This window comes from Stomoxys calcitrans, chromosome 2 (assembly GCF_963082655.1).
Source record: "Stomoxys calcitrans chromosome 2, idStoCalc2.1, whole genome shotgun sequence".
NCBI classification, from domain to species: Eukaryota; Metazoa; Arthropoda; class Insecta; order Diptera; family Muscidae; genus Stomoxys; species Stomoxys calcitrans.
In genome coordinates, this window is record NC_081553.1 from 4,561,345 (window position 1) to 4,578,250 (window position 16,906).

Below are 16,906 nucleotides of genomic sequence, written 5' to 3' on the forward strand. Positions count from 1 at the left end.
CCGATTGCGCAGAAATTAGGGACAGTAAGTTGTGTTAGGCTCTTAGACATTTTTTTGTAACTTGGCCCAAATCGGTCCAGATTTGGATATAGCTGCCATGTAGACCGATATCTCGTTTTAAAGTCTTGGCTCCATAAAAGGTGCATTTATAATCCAAATAACTGAAAATTGACACATTGACTTATGTTAGGCTTCCATGTTGTATATGGTTCAGATCGGTTTATTTTTAAATAGATTTGACTTGTAGTTATTAGTATTTGGTCCAAATCGGGTAATTTTTCGATATAACTGCTATTGGACATAAGGTATGCAAATTTCATCGGATTTTGATGAAATGTGGTTTACATATATACCCGAGGTGGTGGATATCCAAAGTTCGGCCCGGCCGAACTTAACGCCTTTTTGCTTGTTTGCATTGTTTAAGTGCGTAATTTATTTTTATAAAAAGCAGGAAATTTGTATGAAACTTTTCAAATTGGACATACCCCTTACTGATTATTTGTTACTATTTTTGATAAAAACTATTGCTAATCTTCTTTTTAAACTGTTTTCTATTGGAAAAACCAAAAAAGTGAAAACTCCATTTGTACTTTTGGCCAAAAAATGGGTCATTGGAGTTATACTACATATAAGCGATCGAAGCGGGAACATAATGGCCATAAGTTATTTAAAGGCTCCAAAAAAAACAAGGTCGGTGCCGCCCGGACTTTCAGTGAGACTCTCCAGCTACTCCTTATACCAAGCATTCCACTATCTGCAATCTGTGGACGCGCCAGGTAACTCTCAGCTGAGTTTCTCTTAATAACTTCATATGACCACCATACAAATCAGAGCTCAAACTTCTACCCTGCGTGGTGTTCATAGTTATACCGTGCCGGTTGTCTCATACAGACATTTTAGTCCACTGTGATACCACAGTCCAAAAATTTAAGAACCTCAATATTAGTTAAAATGTACTTTTTGAGATCAACAATTTCTTAAGTATTAGTTTACTTCAAACTTCTCATAAGTAAAATATGAACTTAACAGTATTAGGCCAAAAGGTACAATTATTTTAAAATTGCTTTTTTCGAACTCTTTGGATGAGTCCAAATTATCTCTTACTCTTACTCTTATTATCGTACACATCTCTATTAAACAACACCTTTAGTTTGGGCTATCTCCCACCCTCACCAACTTAATCGATCAGCTGTTATGGAGAAAGCAAATTTACCACACTAACCATAAGTAGTGAATATTGAAAATTTATTTCAAGATTCAAAGATTCTAGTTTCTCAACTTTGACGATGTCTTGAGAATATTTGCCTACCACAATGTATATTGTCCCTCATATTTTTATCAAGTAATTCAAAACTTTACTCAGCCCCCATCCGAAGCATTCCCATATCGGGACGATTTAAGGCAACATTTTGTTGAAGCTTTTGCTCAACCACAAATTATCCCTTTGAGCCATAACTTCTTCACTTAGAATTACTGGCAGAGTTCTATGGAGTTTTCCCCCATGCTTAAGTCATTGTGGCTGCTGTTATTATTATTCATTTTTGGGTTCAGTTTTAGTAACAAAACGAACCGCAACGTTTAGGTATTTGTGGGCCAAAGTGGTAGAGTAGTCCTCTTCATCAGCCCCATCAATTTCTAGGGACAATCTAATGACGTTGTAAATGACAACGACAGCAATAACAACAGCAGCTGCCAGCGGCAATTAAAAGTACTTGTCTACCTGCACTGTGAGGAAGTATGACAGTCTGGGCTGCCTGCCTGGCACTCATCTACACATCGTCATTTAGCGCCACTAATGTCATACCTTAACCACCATAGCCACACTGCCTTGATTACCATTAGGCGAAGGAACCCCATACGGTTTCTTTCTCCCGAACGAGTCATCAGCGAGAGATCTTCATTACCTGGAGTGTGCTTTTCATCATTTTGCTTTCTGCGTAAAGTTTTGCGTCTTAGAGATGAGGTTCGGCCTGGGTTTGGGTTTTATGCATTTCCGCTTCCTGTGCAAAGCACCAAGTTGTGCGGTTTATACTCTGCGTCGTTCGTTTTTGCCTTTTTAAAGTTAATGAAGATATGCTGCCGTCATTTCGCATTAAGGCCAAAACCGACAAAACATTCAACGTGCTCGCAAGAAGCAAGGCGACCCAACACAAGGAAGGCGGCGAAGAACTTCAAGAATTTACTTAGTGATTATGGTGCATACTAATTTCTTTGTTCCTAATCTTACGCCAAAACTTAATATTGCGGGAAGCATTAGATGTCTTGAAGCCTGTAGAATAGCACGATTTCGACATTGGATAAACAGATGGTTTACTAATGCTGCCGAAAATAGCGAAATCTAAATTCGTTTAATAAGTTAAACTGATTACGGAGGAAAGTAAATTTCTAGCTCTGAGCAGCAGACACCAAACCAACATTTAAATGACTTATTCAGCGACAATGTTTGTTTAAAGCTTAAGCAAAGCAACAAACTTTTCATTTTGTTACGTTAGGTTAGGTTAGGTTCAAAAGAGGGTGCCATGCCACTATGGACATACACATAAGCCAGTAAAGGCGTTAAGTTCGGCCGGGCCATACTTTGGATACCCACCACCTCGGGTATATATGTAAACCACCTTTCATCAAAATCCGGTGAAAATCGCATACCTTATGTCCCATAGCAGATATATCGAAATATGTTCTGACTTGGACCAAATACTAATAAGTACAGTAACTATATCCAACAATAAACCGATCTGAACCATATACGACATGGATGCCGAAAAGCCTAACATAAGTCACTGTGTCACATTTAAGTGAATTCGGATAATATATATGCGCCTTTAATGGGGCCAAGACTTTAAAACAATATATCGTTCTACATGGCAGCTATATCAAAATCTGGACCGATTTAGTTGCAGTTGCAGAAAAATGTCGAAGAGCCTAACACAACTCACTCACTCAAATTTCAGCAAAATCGGACAATAAATGCGCCTTTTATGGGCCTAAGACCCTAAATCGGAGGATCGGTCTATATGGCAGCTATATCCAAATCTACACCGATCTGAGCCAGTTTAACGAAGGGTGTCGACGGGCCTAACACAACGTACTGTCCCAAATTTCATCAAAATCGTATAATAAATGTGGCTGTTATGGGCCTAAGACCCTATATCGGAGGATCGGTCTATATGGCAGCTATCAAATCTGGACCGATCTAAACCAAATTGACGAAGGATGTCAAAGGGGCTAACACAACTCACTGTCCTGAATTTCAGCGAAATCGGATAATAAATGTGGCTTTTATGGGCATTAGACCCTAAATCGGAGGATCAGAGCGATCCTGTAGCTATATCCAAATCTGGACCGATCTATGCCATGTTGCAGAAGTATGTCGAGGGTCTTAAATTAACTCAGTGTCCTAAATTTTAGCGAGATCGGATAAAATATGTGACTTTTATGGGCCTAAGACCCTAAATCGGAGGATCGCTCTATATGGCAGCTATATCCAAATCTGTACCGATCTGAGCCAAATTGGCAAAGGATGAAGGAGGACCTAACACAACTCACTGTCAAAAATTTCAGCGAAATCGGATAATAAATGTGTCTTTTATGGGCCTAGGACCCTAAATCGGAGGATGGGTCTATATGGGGGCTATATCATGATATACTCCGATATAGCCCATCTTCGAACTTAACCTTCTTATGGAAAAAAAAGAATCTGTGCAAAGTTTCAGCTCAATATCTCTAATTTTAAAGACTGTAGCGTGATTTCAGCAGACAGACGGACAGACGGGCGGATATGTCTAGATCGTCTTAGATTTTTATATACTTTATAGGGTCGGAAATGGATATTTCGATGTGTTGCAAACGGAATGACAAAATGAATATACCCCCATCCTTCGGTGGTGGGTATAAAAATGTAGTAACTTACTCTTGAACCCTCTAAACAAATTGGTAACCAGTTGTTTTTAAGGTTTTTCATAATTAATTGAACATTATACCATCATCGAATCATTGGGCATCCTTATCAAATATCCCGGTCCTTTGTAATCATCTCAAATTCTTAAAAATGAAATCGCTTTTTAAGAACCTTTTCTCAACTGGCCTTGTTAGACATGCCTGAATGAACGCTGAGAACGAAAGGGTTGAGAAAAGGCAAATGTCATACCCATCATGCTTGTATTAATTACCTCGTTGCGTGGGTGAGGTTCACGTATGATTAATAATTAATACCATAAAAATAAACCTCATGCGCCACACAGAAACCCAACGTTGCAACTAACCAAAAGGCAACAACACGACCCAGCCTTGAGGGATCAATTAAGCCCTGATTTATGCTTCATTATTTTCCTAGATTGTGATGGCTTGGAAAAGTTTACATTAATATTTATGATAATCTTAACAATTTAAATTTGAATTAAAAGGGTAGTGGATCAATAATAGCTAGTGGTTAGAAAAGAGCTTAGAACACATAAACGATTAAATTTATCAGCACACACATGCAGTTTATATACGTGTGTAGATTTTACACAGGGACAAGAGTTCTATGTTTATAAGTTCCTATAACAAAAGTTTAAAACAATTGATGTGACATAATTTATGGTGGCCAAAATTGGGTAAACTATAACACAAATAGTTTAGAATTTAATACGGGTTCATCCTTTTAATGTTTAAAAAAGAAAATACGCAACCTTTGGTAAGTTTTAATTTAAATATTCTTCCTTTATCATTTAAAAAAAATGAAGCTAACGTAACAGATGACTCAATATCCAGGAGAGTTAATTAAGGTTAACGTTTTGATACATTTCTGTAAATACACAAGTTCCCTATTCAAGGAGCTTCTAACGAAGACAAATTGTATTTCACTGGAATTGTTTTTTGTTTTCGTTTCGCATTTTACTTGACCTTTTTCTGTGCTGTTACTTTCTCCCATTCGCAGAACAATTTGGTTTTGTTTCTTTTTGCTTATTTTTTTCTTCTTGCCAGTGGACTGAATTGCTCATTTAGCATAATTAGCAAGTAACTATTTGTGTTTGCAATGACCATGACCCACATTTTCAAAGTTTTTTGTAACTAAACATAAATAACCATAAAACATGATTTTGTATTTTCTCTTTCTTCCTTGCAAGCAATTGAATGCGGTAGGTTGATGAGTTTCAATGAAAATATAACTTTAAGCTAAAATTTATGAATTTAAATAATTCTGTATTTTGAACATCGAACATTGAAATTGAACATTTTTAGAACACCGATCTATCTATCTATCTATCTATTAGTTTGACTTCTTAACTGGTAATTAGTCGTATGTTCAATTCTATGTCCAGGACATTTTGAATTGTGACAAAAAAACCTTGTTTGCTTTTTTCCATTTTAATGAGACCAGTAATTGAAAAACAATTTAACAACCAAATATTTACTACCTTGAACTCTATTCTTTCAATTCTCTCTTTGAACTTTATCCAAAGTGCTGTTATTCTTCACTTTGTGAAAGTTAAAATTTTCATAGAATGTATTTATATGTGCATTATTAAAAATTTAAGTTTAAAAAGCTAAAAAGCTAACAATTTCCAATTTCAGATATCAAAAAATGTAGTACCCTATTTTCACCACGGGATTATTATGCACCATCTGTGAAAATTTCAAGAAAATCGGTACAGCCGTTTCTGAGTCTATAAGGAACACACAAACATACAAACAAACAAATCTACAAACAAACACAAATTGATTTTTATATATAAGATATGTGTGTGTGTGTTCTACTCTAAAAACCCTCTTATTTGAGCCTCATATTGCAATAGTCAGCAAATACTTCCTATTTGGGTGGTGCTGTGGGGGTGGGTTGGCCCCATAGACACTTTTCCCGAATATTGATATCAGATTCGTGCACTACACCCAAAGACCTTCCATTTGAGCCCCATATTGCTGCGGTCGTAAATTTGTCCCCTTTGGGGAATGTGTTTGGGGAGAGGCGGCCCCCCAAACACTTGGATATCAGATTCGAATTCTACACTTAAATACCTTTTATTTAAGCCCCATATTCCTATGGTCAGTAAATAAGTCTTGTTTGGGATGTGTTTTGGGGAAGGGGTGGACCCTCAGAAACGTGGTCCCACATTTGGATATCAGATTCGTATTCTACTCGCAAATATATTTCATTTGAGTCCCATAATGCCATGGTCGGTAAATTTGTCCGATTAAGGGGTGTTTTGGAGGTTGGGGTGGTCCCCCTATCACTTGATCCGACAATTGGATATCAGATTCGTTTTCTTTTCCTAAATACCTTTCACTTGAGTCACATATTGTCGTGGTTGGTCTAAATATATGTTTGGTAAGTTTTGGGGTGGGGCGGCCCCCCTAGGTACCCCATCCGAAATTTGGATACCAAATGTTTATTTTTAGGGTACTACTACCCGTCCATGGTAAGGGTGAAGGTCCGCCCCCCTTCAGATATCAAAAAATGAAGTACCCTATTTTTACCACGGGACCAATATGCACCTTCTGTGAAAATCTCAAGAAAATCCGTTCAGCCGTTTCTGAGTACACAAACAAACAAACAAATCTACAAACAAACACAAATTGATTTGTATACCCTACACCACTACTGTGGTACAGGGTATTACAACTTAGGAAGAGATATAGACCCATTGATAAGTATACCGATCGATTCAGGATCACTTTTGATTCGATTTAGCTATGTCCGTCTGTCTGTCTGTCCGTCTGTCTGTCTGTCCGTCTTTCCATGTTAATTTGTGTTCAAACTATAGGTCGCTATTTTCATCCAATCGTCTTCAAATTTTATATGGGCATGTTTTTCGACCTAGAGATGAATCCTATTGAAATTGGAAAAAATCGGTTCAGATTTGGATATAGCTTCCATATATATGTTCGTCCGATTTCAAGTAATACAGCAATAAAATGGTAATTTTTCGCCGAATCTCTTAAAATTTAGTAGGAAGGATTTTTTTATGACTCTCAATATTACTGGCAAATTTCATAAAAATCTGTTCAGATTTGGATATAGCTCCCATTTATGTGTTCGTCCGATTTGCAGTAATACAGCAATGAAATGATCATTTGTCCACCGATTATCTCGAAATTTGGCAGGAAGGATTTTCTTATGATTCCCGATATTACTGGTTAATTTCATATAAATCGGTGCAGATTTAGATATATCTATCACATATATATCCCCCGATTTGGACTCCTAGACCCACTGCAAGCGCAATTTATTGGCCAATCTTCCCAGAATTTTGTACAACGCTTTCCTCGACGAATTCCACAATATCCATAAAGTTTGGTCAAAATCGGTTCATATTTAGATATAGCTCCCTTGTATTTGATCGTCAGATTTTGGATAATTTGTTATCATTTGTCAATCGTAGTTACTACATTTTGAACATATTTGCTTTGCTCGAATTTTGATACAGCAATTTTAATAATCTATCTGGATACATCCGCCGAGATCAATCAATATTGGTTCAGAATTAGATGATTTGCATGTCGACTTGTGGTACCCCAAAAACATTAAATTGACATACAATTTTGGGGTCATATAACCTTGGCGGACGGCCCGTCCAAAAACCCACCCGGACGGACATGTGGACCGATTGAGACATGCTGACCGATTTTGGGTATCAAACGAAAGGTATTGAAGAGTAGAGTACGAACTTGGCATACAAATTTCACCCTAAGTGTTCGGCGGATCCCTCACCCCCAGAAAACCCAACCAAATCGCGACAATGGAAGACTGAAATAAATTTCGTTTGGTTCTTAGCGTCGCCAAAATGTCATGTAGGATGACTGAGAATATATTTTACTCAAACGAAAGGACGTGCTAGAGGGCAATACCCCTCCCCCTTTCCTACCAAAAAAAAAAAAAGAATAACAAATAATATATGAATAATATGAAATAATATATGAAGGCCAATCAGGATAGAATAGGACAGAAATAAAAGGTTTTTGGTAGTATAGTACAGTTTTTACCCTCAAATTGGGATGGACGGACGCAGGAGGACCTGCGTATCTTTAAGAATGTGGTATCCCAAGTACTCGCTTTAAAATATGATTTTGAATGTAGATTACCAATAAAAAACAAGTAAAAAGATGTTGAGTTCGGCCGGCCGAACATAGGATACCCACCACCTCGGGTATATATGTAAACCACCTTTAATCAAAATCCGGTTAAAAATGCATACCTTATGTCCCATAGCAATATATATCGAAATATGATCGGATTTGGACCAAATACTAATAAGTATTGGGTATCCCAAAAAGTAATTGCGGATTTTTTTAAAAGAAAGTAAATGCATTTTTAATAAAACTTAGAATGAACTTTAATCAAATATACTTTTTTTACACTTTTTTTCTAAAGCAAGCAAAAAGTAAGAGCTGATAACTGACAGAAGAAAGAATGCAATTACAGAGTCACAAGCTGTGAAAAAATTTGTCAACGCCGACTATATGAAAAATCTAGTTATTGTTCAGTTATGTATAACACAGTATTGGTCTTTTTAGTAGTTATATCTAAAAGTAAACCGATCTGGCTCATATACAATATGGATGACGAAAATTTAAGTCAATGTGTCAATTTTCAGTTAAATCGGATTATAAATGCGCCTTTTTTGGGGCCAAGACTTTAAATCGAGATATTGGTCTATAAGACAGCTAAATTCAAATCTTGATCGATCTAGACCAAATTGCAGAAATATGTGGAGAGGCTTAACTCAACTCTCTGTCCCAAATTTCGGCAACATCGGATTCCATAATGCATTCCGATCTGTGCCATAATGCAGAAGTATGTCAAGGGGTTTAACTTAACTCACTGTCTAAAATTTCGGCGACATCGGACAATCAATGCGCCTTTTATGGGCTTAAGACCCTACATCGGAGGATCGGTCTATATGGCAGCTATATCCAAATCTGGACCGATCTGAGCCAAATTGACGAATAATGTCGAAGGACCTAACACAACTCCACGTCCCAAATTGCAGCACAATCGGATAATAAATGTTGCTTTTATGGGCCTAAGACCCTAAATCGGAGGATCGGTCTATATGGCAGCTATATCCAAATCTGGACCGATCTGGGCCAAATTAATGAAGGATGTCAAAGGGCCTAACATAACTCCCTGTCCCAAATTTCAGCAAAATCAGATAAAAATTGTGGCTTGTAGTGGCCTAAGACCCTAAATCGGAGGATCGGTCTATATGGCAGCTGTATCCAAATCTGGAACGATCCTCCGATCCTCCGATTTAGGGTCTTAGGCCAATAAAAGACACATTTTTTATCAGATTTTGCTGAAATTTGGAATAGTGAGTTGTCTTAGGCCCTTCGACTTCCTTCGTCAATTTGGCCCTAAGACAACTCACTATTCAAAATTTCAGCAAAATCTGATAAAAAATGTGTCTTTTATTGGCCTAAGACCCTAAATCGGAGGATCGGTCTATATGGCAGCTATATCCAAATCTGGAACGACTGGGCCAAATTTACGAAGGATGTCGAAGGGTCTAACATAACTCACTGTCCCAAATTTTAGCAAAATCGGATAATAAATGTGGCTTTTATTGGCCTAAGACCCTAAATCGGGGGATCGGTCTATATGGGGGCTATATCAAGATATAGTCCGTTATAGCCCATCTTCGAACTTAACCTGCTTATGGACAAAAAAAGAATCTGTGCAAAGTTTCAGCTCAATATCTCTATTTTTAAAGACCGTAGCGTGATTTCAACAGACAGCAAACAGACGGACGGACAGGTTAGATCGTTTTAGAGTTTTACGCTGATCAAGAATATAAATACCTTATAGGGTCGGAAATGGATATTTCGATGTGTTGCAAACAAAATGACAAAATGAATATACCCCTATCCTTCGGTGGTGGGTATAAAAATTAATTAGTGTGAATCTGATCGAGACCCGTAGCCCTGAATATTTTGATAGCCTCCTTCGAAATGCTTGACATTATGGGAATCAAGCAAAATCGACCTCTAGCATTATGCTGATATAAATTCAGGGTCCGCCTCTAAACTCACTTCAAACCGATCATGGTTGCCAACTATGGCGATTAATAATAGGTATTTGATAGTAAAAAACGAATTTGATATACAATTTTGAGGCCAAATGTTTGGTGATAGACAATGTCACCTTATAAACTCCCCTAAACCAATGCCAATTGGGGCTCAAATTAAAGAAATTTGAGAGTAGAGCTGATATTTTTTTAGGGCTAAGTGTGTGGTTGGTCGCCCCACACTGGATACCACTTAAACTGGACATATTTAAGGATTATGGCAAAAAGGGGCTGAAATCTGTATCTGTTTCACGGCCAAGTGTTTCAGGAACGCCTCACCTCATAAACTCCCCCTAAACCACATATATTGGGTTGCCTAAAAAGTAATTGCGGATGTTTTAAAAGAAAGTAAATGCATTTTTAATAAAACTTGGAATGAACTTTAATCAAATATATAATTGCCATTTTGTTCGATAACCTTTTGCCATCTTCCTGTCAAATTTAGTATTCCACGCTCATAGAACTTCTGGCCTTTATCTGCAAAAAACTGAACCAAGTGCGATTTTATAGCCTCATCATTGCCGAAAATTGTACCATTTAAGAAGTTCTGCAAAGATCGAAATAAATGGTAGTCCGAAGGTGCAAGGTCAGGGCTATATGGTGGATGCATCAAAAGTTCCCAGCCAAGTTCTCTCAGTTTTTGGCGAGTGACCAAAGATGTGTGCGGTCTAGCGTTGTCCTGGTGGAATATGACACCTTTACGATTGACCAATTCTGGTCGCTTCTCCTTGATGGCTGTATTCAATTTGTCCAATTGTTGACAGTAAATATCCGAATTAATCGTTTGGTTCCTTGGAAGCAGCTCAAAATATACCACACCCTTCCAATCCCACCAAACAGACAGCATAACCTTCTTTTGGTGGATATCACCCTTTGAAGTGGTTTGAGCTGGTTCACCATGCTAGACCCTAATCGTTTTCGACTAACGTTGTTCTAAACAATCCATTTTTCATCTCCAGTTATGATTCGTTTTAGAAACGGAACGAACTCATTGCGTTTAAGGTGCATATCACAAGCGTTGATTCGGGTTGTTAAATGAATTTCTTTCAATACATGTGGTACCCATATTAAAATTGACGCCAAACCAACAAATGTAAACAAAATTTCGCGCACTTTTTTTCTAAAGCAAGCTAAAAGTAACAGCTGATAACTGACAGAAGAAAGAATGCAATTACAGAAACACAACACGCCGACTATATTACTACTATATTACCGACAATTACTTTTTGGGCAACCCAATATGTACCGACTATAGCAATATGTAGCTTCAATGTGGTTTTTGGAGAGTGGAGTATGAATCTGATATCCACTGTCGGGCCAAAGAGAATGAAGTAGATGCAAAGTCCAAACTTTAATTTACCCTATTTTAAAAGACGCTAGATCTCAGAGATGGATAGGGCGATTAAATTAAAATTTAGTTTGCTTATAATAACTTAAATACAGAAGTTTGTATCCTTATTTAGGGGGCCGCCCAATCTCCTGAGCCACCAGCCAAATGGAATACAAACCAATAATGACAATATGGCACTCAAATGAAAGGTATTTGAGACCAGAGCACGAATCTAAACAGCTCGAACCTAGAATACCCACCACCATGGAATCTTCCGAAATGTAAACTATTTAAGTCAGTTTGTATCTGGAGACAATCATGTCGATTAGTGATTGAGATTTGCAAAAACAAGACTGTCCAACTTTTTTGCTGTAACTTAGGAAAATTTAGCAACATTTTGCTCGATAAGACTAAATATTTTGCAAAACAAAATAGTACTAACACATATTTGGTCCAACAAACCTACGCCAATCTCCATTGCCAGCATTTTGAAAGCCTTATAGCTCAAACGCCTAAATACGACATCGATAACAGTTTTTTGAGCTCTTTAATTGGCCCAAAATTTGTACTTTACTTTGGCTTATCCTTCTTAGCACATTTCCTTCCTCTTCGACTGTAGCGTAGCGGAGAGCGGCCCTGCAAGAATAGCATTCGTTGTTATTATGCTGGTTCTGGCTGGCGGTGCTGGTTGGCAGTAAATAGTGGAACATGAATGGTGACTAATATCTTTTGCCCGATATATATTTTTTTTGTTGGGGCGAAAAATGTTGAAAACAACATCAGGGAAAGAAGAAAAAATAGTGGCAGTAAAATGGCCAAAAAAAACGATGCTTGTCCGGGATAAGCTTACACAGTGTGTCTGCCAGTTTTTTTCGTTTAGAGGGGTTGGATGCTACGTCCATTCATTGTTGTTGTGAGCAGATATCTTCTAAATTGAATCATTCGTTTTGAGTTTTTTCTTCCTTCTCATGTCGCTTCCTTCATTCGCGTTTGTTCATTCATCTTTTCCGTAGTTGTGTGTGCGTTGTTTTGTTGTCTCCCATCAGCCAAATTACTTATGTTCCATGTGTATGTAGTGTAGTGTAGTGTAGTGGAGACTCACTGTTTTTTAGTTCCCAGCATCGTCATCGTTGGTGGTTGGTTGTCCTTCATGGCAGTCATGCTATGGTGATAGTGGTAGAGGAGGTTCTTCAGTGGCGGACTTTGCTCTGGCATATTCTCTTTTCGCCTTGCTAGCATAGCCATTTTGGCCTGACAGGAGTCATGTCGCCTTTAGCTTAAAGTCATGATTTACGATCAAAGACAAGTGGTAATTTTAAATGTTTTTTCTTTCATATTTTTGTGGGCAGAATTCTCCGCTGTTCTCTCGCGATGGGTTTCTTTGTCAGTATTGCTGCTCCGCTCCCTTTAACAGACTCAAATTATGATTGTATTCGAAAATCAGATTTTTTGCTCATTTTAATTTGAGACAAAGTGGAAAAAAACAGCCCTCCGAAGAAGAACGAAATGCTGAACTTCAAACACAAGCAATCCAAGTAATCAGATTTAATTAAGTTTGTCTTCGTTGGTCCGTTCGTTCATTGGTTCTTCCTTGGCTCCTCTGATGCTTTTCAATTTTGTAGTAAATATTTTGTCTCTATTAAATGTCACCAAGATAATCTCAAGAATGTTTATGACGGGACATGTTGACATTAAGGAAGAGACGTAGGCAGCCCGAAAAAAGAAGAAAAAGTATGCTACACTGAGTACACAAGGACGAAATCATAGCTTCTTTTAAATCATTCATAATTTATATGACAATGGGTATATTATTTCTTAAATTATGAGTGATTTGCGAATAAAAATTTAAGTAGATAAAATTAAATCGAACTATGTCGCTATTGCTTACCGCTTACCAGTAGTGATGGCAAAATATCGATGGCACTATCGATGTTCGTTCTGTTTGTAACTACGCGAAATATTCGTCTAAGACCCCATAAAGTATATATATTTTTGATCGTCGTGACATTTTATGTCGCTCTAGCCATGTCCGTCTGTCCGTCCGTAACTGTCATATAAACCGATCTTGGGCCTTGACTTCTTGAGTGCGCAATTCTGGTCCGATTTGGATGAAATCTTGCACGTGGTGTTTTGGTATCACTTCCAACAACTGCGCTAAGTGTGGTTTAAATCGGTCCATGTTTTGATATAGCTGCCATATAAACCGATCTTGGGTCTTGACTTCTTGAGCATCTAGAGTGCGCAATTCTTATCCGATTGCAATGAAATTTTGCACGACGTGTTTTGTTGTGATATCCATCAACTGTGCCAAAAATGATTCAAATCGGTCCATAACCTGATTTAGCTGCCATATAAACCGATCTTGGGTATTGACTTCTTGAGCTTCTGAGGGCGCAATTTCTATCCGATTTGGGTGAAATTTAGCATGACGTATTTTATTCTTACTTTCGACAACTGTGTCAAATAAAGTTCAAATCGGTTCATAACCTGTCATAGCTGCCATAAAAACCGATCTGGGATCTTGACTTCTTGAGCCTCTTGAGGTCGCAATTATTATCCGATTTGCCTGAAATTTTATACGACGGATCCTCTCATGACCATCAACATACGCGTTTATTTTGGTCTGAATCGTTCTATAGCCTGATACAGCTCCCATATAAATCGATCTCTCTGTTTTACTTCTTGAGACCCCAAAGGGCGCGATTCTTATTCTAATTGGCAGACATTTTACACAGGTCTCCAACATATAATTTAATTGTGGTCCAAACCGGACCATATCTTGATATCGCTCTAATTGCAGAACAAATCTTTTCTTATATCCTTTTTTGCCCAAGAAGAGATGCCGGGAAAGGAACTAGACAAATGCGATCCATGGTGGAGGGTGTATAAGATTCGGCCCGGCCGAACTTAGCACGCTTTTCTGATTTGGATATAGCTGCCCGAAAAAGGCACATTTATTTTCCGATTTTGCTGAAATTTGGGACTGTGAGTTGTGTTAGGCCCTTTGACATCTCTATTCAATTTGGCCCTGATCGGACTAGATTTGGATATAGCTGCCATATAGACCTATCTCTCGATTTAAGGTCTTGGGCCCATAAAAGGCGCATTTGGGACAGTGAGTAAAGATAAGCGCTTTTACATACTTCTGCAATATGGCACAGATCGGTCCGGATTTGGATATAGCTGCCATATAGTCCGATCTCTGGGTTTAAGGTTTAAGGGCCATAATAGGTGCATTTATTGTCTGATTTTGCTGAATTTTGGGACAATGAGTTGTATTAGGCCCTCCAACATCATTCGTCGATTTGGCCCAGATCGGTCCAGATTTGGATATAGCTGCCATATAGACCGACCTCTCGGTTTTAGATTTTGGGACCATAAAAGAGGCATTTTTTTATCCGATTTTGCCAAAATTGTAGACAGTGAGTTAAGCTAAACCCCTTGACATACTTCTGTATTTTGGCACAGATCGGTTCAGATTTGGACATCGCTGCCATATAGACCGATCTCTCGGTTTTAGGTTTTGGGTCCATAAAAGGCTCATTTATTGTTCGATTTCGCCGCAATTTGAGACAGTGAGTTGTGTTAGACTTTTCGACATCCTTCCTCAATTTGGAACAGATGGGTCCAGATTTGGATATATGGCACAGATCGGTCCGGATTTGGATATAGCTGCCATATAGACCGATCCTCCGATTTAGGACCTTAGGCCAATAAAAGCCACATTTATTATCCAATTTTGCTGAAATTGGGGACTGTGAGTTATGTTAGGCCCTTCAACATCTCTCTTTAATTTGGCCCTGATCGGTCCAGATTTGGATTTAGCTGCCATATAGACCGATCTCCCGATTTAAGATCTTGGGCCCATAAGAGGCGCATTTATTGTCCGATGTCGCCGAAGTTTGGAACAGTGAATTAAGTGAAGCGGCTTGACATACTTCTGCAATATGGCACAGATCGATCCAGATTTGCATATAGCTGCCATATAGACCGATCTCTGGGTTTAAGGTTTTGGGGCCATAAAAGGCGCATTTATTGTCCGATTTCGCCTAAATTTGGGACAGTGCGTTGTGTTAGGCTCTTCAACATCCTTCTTTATTTTAGACCAGATCGGTCCAGATTTGAATATAGCTGCCATATCGACCGATATCTCGATTTAAAGTCTTGGCCCCATAAAAAGTGCATTTATAATCCGATTTCACTGAAATTTGATACAGTGACTTATGTTAGGCATTTCGACACCCTTGTCGTATATGGTTCAGATCGGTTTATTTTTAGATATAGCTACCAAAAAGACCAATATTTTGTTATACACTATTGAACAATGACTTGTACTTATCAGTATTTGGTCCAAATCGGAACATATTTCGATATAAATGCTATGGGACATAAGGTATGCAATTTTCACCGGATTTTGATGAAGGGTGGTTTACATATATACCCCAGGTGGTGGGTATCCAAAGTTCGGACCGGCCGAACTTAAAGCCTTTTTACTTGTTTTTGCATTTTCTCTTTTTTCCCTTTTCTTGGAAAGTAGTTATGAATTTGAGTTTCTCTTACTGTTCAGATCGGACCATATTTGAATATAGCTGACACATGGACAGATCTCCCGATATTGAGTGTTGAGATTCGACCCGGCCGAACTTAGCGCTCTTTTTCTTATTCAAACATGCAACTAATATTGTCATCTGAAATTATAGACGAGTTTGAATCAACCTTTGGCGAGCTATATATAGCCAAACAAACTTATTTTTTTTTTGTTTGTTTCAACGAAATTTAAGCAATATGTCAATTACCTTGTTCGTTAAAAACTACGCACAATCTAGACCGTGAATCAAGACACGTAAGTATCTGCGTGTATAACAGCCTGTCTCAGTTTCGAGCTTATTAAAATTTCATCTTCTCTAATGTTGTGCTTAAAGGAATGCCCTAAGCCAATTCTGCCCTTGGCCATCTACCGCTCGCCAGACGCCTTTTATCCGCAATTTATGTCATTTTGTTTCGTCTCATCCAAACAGGGTTTCGAATCGGTGTTCTCCCCTGCAACTTTGCTGCGAGTTCATGGGCCATATAAATGGAAACATCACGTTTTGTGTTTTTGCTATTTTTCTGCCTGAAAGCGTTTGAGTTAGGGCTAGGGCGTTTGCACTTTTAGGACAGAACGCCAAAAGGAAAATATTTTATCAGGTGTTTGTTTTCTCTTACCTTCATTTAGTTCTCCGGTTTCAGCCGAATGGATTTCTTGTCACGTGTGGGGTCATTGTTTGTACGTCCCAAAATGACGATGACTGCATTTTGGAGAATTTTTCTTCTTCAAAAGTAAAGGAGATTTAAGACGTTTTCCCCAGACTCACATTGAAGTTTAAGATCTACAAGCTCTTTAAAAAAATTGTTAAGCAAAGTCTTTTATTTAAACACATTGTTAAGGCAACATTTCTAATTTTCCATAAATTTTACAAAAAATTTGCAGCATTGTTTTCCCAAATATATTTTCTTAAAGTCATATTCCTTGTGGCTGGCAATCATTCATATA

The 16,906-nt window shown here is 38.1% G+C and overlaps 1 protein-coding gene across 3 annotated transcripts in view; it reads left to right on the forward strand.

Moving 5' to 3' along the window:
• The window catches only part of LOC106080428 (uncharacterized), a 305,401-nt gene that overhangs the window by 110,439 nt on the left and 178,056 nt on the right, over window positions 1–16,906 (forward strand). Inside the window, exon 1 of one of the 3 annotated variants that reach the window (XM_059362378.1) lies at window positions 4,661–4,675. The exons of the other annotated variants lie outside the window; for them this stretch is intronic. The gene's annotated coding sequence lies outside the window, so the exon portion shown is untranslated. Of the gene's footprint in view, window positions 1–4,660; window positions 4,676–16,906 lie in introns of those variants that run through there. 3 annotated transcript variants of the gene reach the window in all.